This window comes from Schistocerca cancellata, unplaced genomic scaffold (genome assembly GCF_023864275.1).
Source record: "Schistocerca cancellata isolate TAMUIC-IGC-003103 unplaced genomic scaffold, iqSchCanc2.1 HiC_scaffold_1140, whole genome shotgun sequence".
Lineage (NCBI taxonomy): Eukaryota > Metazoa > Arthropoda > Insecta > Orthoptera > Acrididae > Schistocerca > Schistocerca cancellata.
In genome coordinates this window covers 566,435-576,474 of record NW_026047139.1, presented here as the reverse complement: position 1 = coordinate 576,474, position 10,040 = coordinate 566,435, and the positions used below count along the sequence as shown (strand labels likewise).

The following is a 10,040-nucleotide window of genomic DNA, read 5'->3' as shown; positions in this document are numbered from 1 at the left end:
CAGAATAACGTATAGAGGTCACTATAATGGCCGCGACTTTTGGTTCAAATGGCTCTGAGCACTATGGAACATAACTTCTGAGGGCATCAGTCCCCTAGAACTTAGAACAACTTAGGGCTAATTAAGCTAAGGACATCACACACATCCATGCCCGAGGCAGGATTTGAACCTGCGACCGTAGCGGTCGCGCGGTTGCAGGCTGAAGCGCCTAGAGCCGCTCGGCCACAACGCCCGGCGCCGCGACTTTTCTCGTAGGTGTATGTTAGCTGTCTATGCGCCAGACAGAAATACGCTGTAGCAGACGCGCGTGCTACTTAGGAAAGTACAATTACTCCATGCAGTCGAGTCGACTGGCAAAAGAAACGAACTAATAGCGGGGGACTTATGACCACAGCAGTTGAGTCCCATAGTGCTCAGAGCCATTTGAACCATTTGAACTAATAGCGTGATGGTGACTGGCGGGAGCGGCGAGGGTGGCAGGGTGGCAATGTGGTTGGCCCTGCAAGGGGGAGGGGGGAAGGACTCGTACCATATAAGACTAACAGGGAATATTGAACGTATACAGAGAAGGGCAGCACGAATGGTCACAGGTTGTTTAATCCTTGGGAGAATGTCACGGAGATACTGAAAGAACTGAACCGTCAGACTCTTCTAGCCAGACGTAAACCATTCCGAGAAGAGTGCAAGGGATAAGACCCTGCAGTCGCGCTATTCGTCTGTGTCCTCGGTGGCTCAGATGGACAGAGCGTCTGCCGTGTAAGCAGAAGATCCCGGGTTCGAGTCCCGGTCGGGGCACACATTTTCAACTGTCTCCATCGAGGTATGTCAATAACACCTGTCGGCAGCTGAGGGTTACAATTAATTATCATTTTCAAATGGTTCAAATGGCTCTGAGCACCATGGGACTTAACTGCTGAGGTCATCAGTCCCCTAGAACTTAGAACTACTTAAACCTAACTAACCTAAGGACGTCATACACATCCATGCCCGAGGCAGGATTCGAACCGCGACCGTAGCGGCCGCGCGGCTCCAGACTGTAGCGCCTAGCACCGCTCGGCCACTCTTGCCGGCTAATTATCATTTATCTTGAGAAAGTGAATCAAGAGAGTTTCAAGAATCGGCTTAAAATGATTACTCTGGGGATATACTACAACCCTCACTAACATAGGGATCATGTGGATAAGATTAGAATAATTACTGCACGTGACACACACACACACACACACACACACACACACACACACACAGGTACTCAAAAACCATTCTTCCCGCGCTCCATACGTGAATGGAACAGGAAAAAAAAACGTAATAGCTCGTACAATGGGATGTACCATATGCCACGCGCCTGGCGGTAGTTTGTAGAGTACAGATGTAGATGCAGAATAAACCGAGTATCAATTAAATTATTAATCTTGGTTGTCACAAATATTTGACGGCTTTTTCTCTCCTATCGCAGCAATTTAAGCTGTGCTATTACGCATACTGCAAAGTTGCGTATTTCGTTGTGGTACAAGTAACCAGTAAGACTCCATAAAAGCGGCTCCCAGTTCTCGTTAATTCGCGAGTGCCCAGCTACGAGTTAACAGGTGTAGAACCGCACTTTGCCTGCTGACGTGTGCGTCGCAGCCTGTCGTAGGTTTCGCCAGAGGACAGCAGGTCGGTTGGGTGACATCGTGGTGTTTACAAAACCTAACGTCGAAGTTTCGCTAAGTCCCAACCAACCACAAACTTTGTCGCATGTCCTGTGTTGACGAGTTCACGTGCCCTGATAACAGGTTCTGTAGCAGGCAGTGTCGCCCGGGCGTTCGTGCGCGCGTTGTTATGAACTGTAAACTTGCTCCAACCCATATTCAGCAAGTCAGTTTTGGAAGTGCTGTGTGGTAAGAATGTGAGAATGGTTTTAGAAAACATCGTATCAGACCTTTTGAATCGTTTTCTCGGAGACTATGTCGAAAATTTGGACCAATCTCAGTTGCAGATTGGAATATTTGGAGGTGAGCATGGCGACATCGGGTGCGTCGTAGTTCTGTTGCGTAGCGCTATTGTAAACAATTTCTAGGTCGACAGAAGCGTCCGATCCCACGCGTCGGCTTTGACCCGTGACGTAAGGGTGTTGTCGTGTGTGACGTCATCCTGCAAGATTTAATTTTAAAACGAAGTGGACTCAATGAGTTAAATTTTCCGGTGAAACCTGTGAATGGGCATTTCGGTAAGTTACCTCTTTCAAGTTTTTAAGTAACATCAGTTCTGGCTGTGGTTCATGTTTTATAGAAGCAGACTTCAGTGGTTCCTACTAACAGCTTTTGTAGAGTTAAATTAAGTCGTTCCACATTCCTTCAGGTGGAGTTTGTGGAAACGAGATATTTGTGAATGCTTGAGTGAATGACCAGTAAAGTTAGTAGTTGTGGAGGACCCCCCCCCCCCCCCCCCCTCAACTTTACTTCGCTGTTTCATAGTTTACCGACTACATATTGCATGCCGCCAATTCCAGTAACACAACTCAAAAAATCCAATATTTGAGAAAGACGACTTACACAATATAAAACTTAGATTGAAATTATATAAACTTTTTTAAGTTTAATGTAAGCGTTATTGGCAGTAAATTCCATTACAGTTTTCATGTATGTTGGGCACTCCACACGTATTTTTTCAGTGACAAACTAAAAAATGGCGTTTTTCGACCTGGGTAACTTTTTTGTGGGTGTGCTATATATACGGTACAGAGGGAAAAGAGCCGAAAATCAGACACGCAATTTTTTATTTAAAAAATTAAGTAGTAAAAATCAACTTTTAAAGGCATGGGATACTTACTTTATATTACCATTTATATTTTACTCTTAAAAAAAATAATTAAAATTATTTTAAAAAAATGTGAGTTCTGAAAATAACTGCCAAAATTGGAGCCTCCAAAAAATAACCATAGTAGTACCAAAAAAATGTGAAATTGCTATCAAATAAGAGAGTACACAATCTAGTTTCAGATTAAGTGTAACATAGCACCAATCAGATGATTATATAATTTCTGCCTCCTTTGCTGAAAACAAGAGCCCTGTAGTAGAAATTCCTACAGGCTTTTTTTCTGAATGTGGGTCGACAGAAGCGTCCGATCCCGCGCGTCGGCTTTGACCCGTGACGTAAGGGTGTTGTGGTGTGTGACGTCATGACGGCGCGGAGTTTGGTTTGTGCGTGTAGCGCGTTTCTAGATGTCGTCGTTTGTTGTGCCCTCTCGTGGTATGATCAGGTTAACGTTTTTGCGGTTTTGTGTGAAGGTTAATTTAGTGTTGTTCGCTGTACGTTGTGTGGTAATTTTAGTAAAATTAATCGGTTGTTTTTGTTCAGGAATGGATATGACGGATAAAATTAACAGTGCGTGTCTGAGGGATATGATGGGGAACACTCCTTTGGAACTGATCAAGTTTTTGCAGCTTTTCGGTTTAATTGCCGAGGTTGTGAAATGCTGTATTTGTGGCGAAGAAATCAATTTGGCTAAAGTTCTGGCGTCTCGGATCAGGGACGGTTATATGTGGCGCTGTCGAAAAGACATTTGGCGTCCCATACAGCGCGGTTCCTGGTTCGAGAAGTCCAGGTTTGGCATACGCGAGATTGTACTGGTGACTTATTATTTTTGTTATAGATCCCCACAAAGTTTTTCCGCGCATGAGACTACATCTACATGTACATATATACTCCGCAAGCCACCCAACGGTGTGTGGCGGCGGGCACTTTACGTGCCATTGTCATTACTTCCCTTTTCTGTTCCAGTCGCGTATGGTTCGCGGGAAGAACGACTGTCTGAAAGCCTCCGTGCGCGCTCTAATCTCTCTAATTTTACATTCGTGATCTCCTCGGGGGGGGGGGGGTATAAGTAGGGGGAAGCAATATATTCGATACCTCATCCAGAAACGCACCCTCCTGAAACCTGGCGAGCAAGCTACATCGCGATGCAGAGCGCCTCTCTTGCAGAGTCTGCCACTTGAGTTTGCTAAACATCTCCGTCAACCCGATCTGGTACGGATCCCACACTGATGAGCAATACTCAAGTATAGGTCGAACGAGCGTTTTGTAAGCCACCTCCTTTGTTGTTGGACTACATTTTCTAAGGACTCTCCCAATGAATCTCAACCTGGCACCCACCTTACCAACAATTAATTTTATATGGTCATTCCACTTCAAATCGTTCCGCACGCATACTCCCAGATATTTTACAGAAGTAACTGCTACCAGTGTTTGTTCCGCTATCATATAATCATACAATAAAGGACCCTTCTTTCTATGTATTCGCAATACATTACATTTGTCTATGTTAAGGGTCAGTTGCCACTCCCTGCACCAAGTGCCTATCCGCTGCAGATCTTCCTGCATTTCGCTACAATTTTCTAATGCTGCAACTTCTCTGTATACTACAGCATCATACGCGAAAAGCCGCATGGATCTTCCGACACTATGTACATTTATATATATTGTGAAAACCAATGGTCCCATAACACTCCCCTGTGGCACGCCAGAGGCTACTTTAACGTCTGTAGACGCCTTTCCATTGATAACAACATGCTGTGTTCTGTTTGCTAAAAACTCTTCAATCCAGCCACACAGCTGGTCTGATATTCCGTAGGCTCTTACTTTGTTTATCAGGCGACAGTGCGGAACTGTATCGAACGCCTTCCGGAAGTCAAGGAAAATAGCATCTACTTGGGAGCCTGTATCTAACATTTTCTGGGTCTCACACGATCGTTGTTTCCGGAGTCCATGTTGATTCCTACAGAGTAGATTCTGGGTTTCCGAAAACGACATGATACTCGAGCAAAAAACATGTTCTAAAATTCTACAACAGATCGACGTCAGAGATATAGGTCTATAGTTTTGTGCATCTGCTCGACGACCCTTCTTGAAGACTGGGACTACCTGTGCTCTTTTCCAATCATTTGGAACCTTCCGTTCCTCTAGAGACTTGCGGTACACGGCTGTTAGAAGGGGGGGCAAGTTCTTTCGCGTACTCTGTGTAGAATCGAATTGGTATCCCGTCAGGTCCAGTGGACTTTCCTCTGTTGAGTGATTCCAGTTGCTTTTCTATTCCTTGGACACTTATTTCGATGTCAGCCATTTTTTCGTTTGTGCGAGGATTTAGAGAAGGAACTGCATTGCGGTCTTCCTCTGTGAAACACTTTGGAAGAAGGTGTTTAGTATTTCAGCTTTACACGTGTCATCCTCTGTTTCAATGCCATCACCATCCCGGAGTGTCTGGATATGCTGTTTCGAGCCACTTACTGATTTAACGTAAGACCAGAACTTCCTAAGATTTTCTGTCAAGTCGGTACATAACATTTTAGTTTCGAATTCACTGAACGCTTCACGCATAGCCCTCCTTACGCTAACTTTGACATCGTTTAGCTTCTGTTTTCTGAGAGGTTTTGGCTGAGTTTAAACTTGGAGTGAAGCTCTCTTCGCTTTCGCAGTAGTTTCCTAACTTTGTTGTTGTACCACGGTGGGTTTTTCCCGTCCCTCACAGTTTTACTCGGCACGTACCTGTCTAAAACGCATTTTACGATTGCCTTGAACTTTTTCCATAAACACTCAACATTGTCAGTGTCGGAACAGAAATTTTCGTTTTGATCTGTTAGGTAGTCTGAAATCTGCCTTCTATTACTCTTCCTAACAGATAAACCTTGCTCCCTTTTTTTATATTCCTAGTAACTTCCATATTCAGGGATGCTGCAACGGCCTTATGATTACTGATTCCCTGTTCTTCGCTTACAGAGTCGAAAAGTTCGGGTCTGTTTGTTATCAGTAGGTCCAAGATGTTATCTCCACGAGTCGGTTCTCTGTTTAATTGCTCGAGGTAATTTTCGGATAGTGCAATCAGTATAATTTCACTCGATGCTCTGGCCCTACCACCCGTCCTAAACATCTGAGTGTCCCAGTCTATATCTTGTAAATTGAAATCTCCACCTAAGACTATAACATGCTGAGAAAATTTATGTGAAATATATTCCAAATTTTCTCTCAGTTGTTCTGCCATTAATGCTGCTGAGTCGGGAGGTCGGTAAAAGGAGCCAATTATTAACCTAGCTCGGTTGTTGAGTGTAACCTCCACCCATAATAATTCACAGGAACTATCCACTTCTACTTCACTACAGGATAAACTACTAGTAACAGCGACAAACACGCCACCACCGGTTGCATGCAATCTATCCTTTCTAAACACCGTCTGTGCCTTTGTAAAAATTTCGGCAGAATTTATCACTGGCTTCAGCCAGCTTTCTGTACCTGTAACGATTTCAGCTTCGGTGCTTTCTATCAGCGCTTGAAGTTCCGGTACTTTACCAATGCAGCATCGACAGTTTACAATTACAATACCGATTGCTGCTTGGTCCCCGAATGTCCTGACTTTGCCCCTTACCCTTTGAGGCTTTTGCCTTTCTGTATTTGCCCGAGGCCATCTAAACTAAAAAAAAACGCCCAGTCCACGCCACACAACCCCTGCTACCCGTGTAGCCGCTTGCTGCGTGTAGTGGACTCCTGACCTATCCAGCGGAACCCGAAAACCCACCACCCTATGGTGCAAGTCGAGGAATCTGCAGCCCACACGGTCGCAGAACCGTCTCAGCCTCTGATTCAGACCCTCCACTCGGCTCTGTACCAAAGGTCCGCAGTGAGTCCTGTCGACGATGCTGCAGATGGTGAGCTCTGCTTTCATCCCGCTAGCGAGACTGGCAGTCTTCACCAAATCAGATAGCCGCCGGAAGCCAGAGAGGATTTCCTCCGATCCATAGCGACACACACCATTGGTGCCGACATGAGCGACCACCTGCACATGGGTGCACCCTGTACCCTTCATGGCATTCGGAAGGACCCTTTCCACATCTGGAATGACTCCCCCCGGTATGCACACGGAGTGCACACTGGTTTTCTTCCCCTCCCTTCCTGCCATATCCCTAAGGGGCGCCATTACGCGCCTGGACTGGTGTGAGTGAGAGGAGTGTGCTTGATTGGTTTTCTTTTTGCCGTGAAGTGTGTTCAGAGTTCATTAGGTATAGGGGTAAGTACAGATGTGTGTGAGTGCTTGTGTGTGATTGTGGAGGCCAACCAAGTTTGTAGCGCCGGAACTTTTTTGAGGTAAGTTTTTATTTTTTTGTTTTTAGTGTATGTGTTGTGTGTTGGGGTCGATGGAAGTGTTTCATTGAAATGTGTGGCTGTGAATGTTGGTATTGGTATCGGTACATGGTTTTGAGCTATATAGGTCGAGGGAAGTGTCCGATTCCAGATGATATTGTGTTTAGTGGTATTGGGGGGGGGGGGGTTGTGATGTCGGTTTTTTTCGTCTTTTTGCGTGTTCTGTATGGGGGTGGCTGTCTAAATTTGTTTATATTTAGTTCGTCCCCACCCAAAAAACCCCATTTCCGCGCTTGTCCCGTTAGTGTCATCAGGCTTTTTGTGGAACGTGTGTGTGTCTGTTTTTCGATGTACTTTCGTCTTCATAATGTGTACGTAACGACTTTATATGCGCCATATTGGAATCGTGGTTTATGGTAGTTTCCGCCGTATTTGTGACGTCATGGGTCAAAGCAGACGGGCGGGATCGGACGCTTCCTTATTGCCGAAACTTCCATAGCAAGGCAATACTAAATCAGCTCATCAAATTTTTACCCAAAATTGTAAGTCTACATGTTTTAGCTGCTTCCTCGGTTGTACTGTTTCTCATATTAGACAACTGATACTGAACATTTTCAACCCATCTTTTTGTGTACTGTAGCTTGCCATTTTAGAAGGACCACTTTCTTTGATCTTCCTTCCCCACTATTATCTTCGTATTCCGAGAGAATAACTGTGTATGTACTAATATAGGGAGACTTTAAACGGAAAAAAGCAACAGATCTGCTTCAGGCAACTGAAAGGAGTCCAGTTTACTCAACTACAACCTATGTTTTGTTAACCAAATAAATTAACCAAACATCTAAAGGGATTGATCATTAACATTAACTTGACTCTTACTATGTAAGGACACAAAAATAAGTTCAAGGGTTTATCTGCCAATATCTTGGGAAAATAATGAAAAATGTAATGCAGTGCAAAATCTTTTCACGTAGTAATTACATACATTAATTGCCAGCAGGAGTTAATTTATATAAATGAGGCACTGAAAGTGCCTGGCATTCGAACTCGTGGTCTGCAGCGTACTAGGCAGATGCGCTGACCACTATGTCGGCCTCTACAACTAATGAGCTAGGACAGTGCATCAGTGTGTGGTATAAGTTGAGAATTTGTGCCTAACAAGAAGTGATCTAGGGTAGTCTATGTGGGTGTGATGGCAACTGCCTAGTAAGCTGGGGGCCTGGGTTTGAATCTGTCTGGCACAAGTTTTCAACTTGCTCCATTGATATAAGTCATTGTCCATTGACAGCTAACGTCTTTAATTCCTTTGTGTCTTGATTCATAGTGGCTGCAGGATCAAAATGTCTTTTGGACATCTGCAAAATCTTTGTTGCCAAAACATGTAATGGTGAAAGTGGGCAACTAGTGCAGTCCATTAATTGGTGGTAGAAGCACAAGTTACTATCCTCCAGAGCGCATGAGAATACATATCTAGGAGACCAAAGGTTCCATGTAAGCGGAAGTTGGGGGGAGGCATTTTTGATGACTTTACTCTCTTTAGGATCAAAATACCCATCAGATACATGTCCATTACCGGTTACACATTTTCTGTATTTACCTTGCAGTTTTGGATTTTATGATGAAAAGTGAGTTAACCATGGCAGAGAGCATTCATATATGGTGTGAACATAAACATTAGGATACACAACAGGTTGGTTTGTTACCAGAACCTTTAGCATTCATGTTCATTGACCTCGCCAACTTGCAACAAAATTATTACTATTCAACCTAACCAACACCTCACATTACACTGCATATTGGTCTGTCACCACAAATAAGATTTCAGGGGCAGTCCAGTATCACAGTCTGACCAAATGTCTTTGTCAAAATGTTAAATCAGTTACCTGTGTCATGCTCAATTCCTCCATATGATAGTAGAGTTTCTAATATGACACTTTTTCATACATATACATTTATTAATTAATTTATTTGAATTCTCATCCATTCCGGTCATGTAAAGGCATAAAACAAGACTGTGAGATGTTTTTGTTTGTTGTAGTTGTAGTCGTCGTCATCGTCCAGAAGACTAAGAAGATGTTGTTGTTGTTGTTGTTGTTGTTGTTGTTGTTGTTGTTGTTATCATTGTCCAGACTGATACTGTTCAGCTCTATCCTTTCCAAGTCTTCATCTCTGCATTACTACTGTTGCTTGTCTCCAGTTTAGTCTGCTTACTGTTGTTAAGAACTGGTCTCCTTCTACAACTGTTTAACCTCTACCCTTCATTTCATTACCAAACTTAATATTCCTTGACAACTCAGGGCATGCCCTGACAATCTGACTTGTCTTCTAGTCAAGTTGTGCCACAAAGATTTTGTCCCCAACTCAACATAGTGCTTCTTCATTAGTTACTCAGCCTACCTATCAAACCTTCAGCAGTATTTTCTAAACCACATTTAAAAAGCCTATTCTCCTATTGTCTGCCCTGTCAGTCATTTATGTATCACTTACACTCCAGACAAATATTGAATGTTGACAATGAGTGCATATCTCTTACAGTCATTGTTATATATCTGGATGCAGAAATAACGTGGAACAGTCATACAGAAGACACAAATGATAAATAGTCATGTGTTAATTATCTGTTGAGTAAACACACATCTTTCTGAAAAACTTGCTGAGTTTCTGTTACACTTTTTCCCACTGTCATCAGGGTGGGATATGCCTGGAGTAACCATAAATAAAATATCTTGCATCTCTTCTTTCAAATAATTACATACAAAGATAGTCCCCACACACACACACACAAAAAGAAAGATGATGAGACTTACCAAACAAAAGCGCTGGCAGGTCGATAGACACACAAACAAACACAAACATACACACAAAATTCAAGCTTTCGCAACAAACGGTTGCTTCGTCAGGAAAGAGGGAAGGAGAGGGAAAGGTGAAAG

At 43.5% G+C, this 10,040-nt stretch overlaps 1 non-coding gene across 1 annotated transcript; it reads left to right on the top strand.

Annotated features, from left to right (window-relative positions):
* Window positions 1-721: 721 nt before the first annotated feature.
* On the top strand, window positions 722-795 carry Trnat-ugu (transfer RNA threonine (anticodon UGU)). The gene has a single exon. It is a non-coding gene; the product is annotated as a tRNA-Thr (tRNA).
* The last annotated feature ends 9,245 nt before the right edge of the window (window positions 796-10,040 follow it).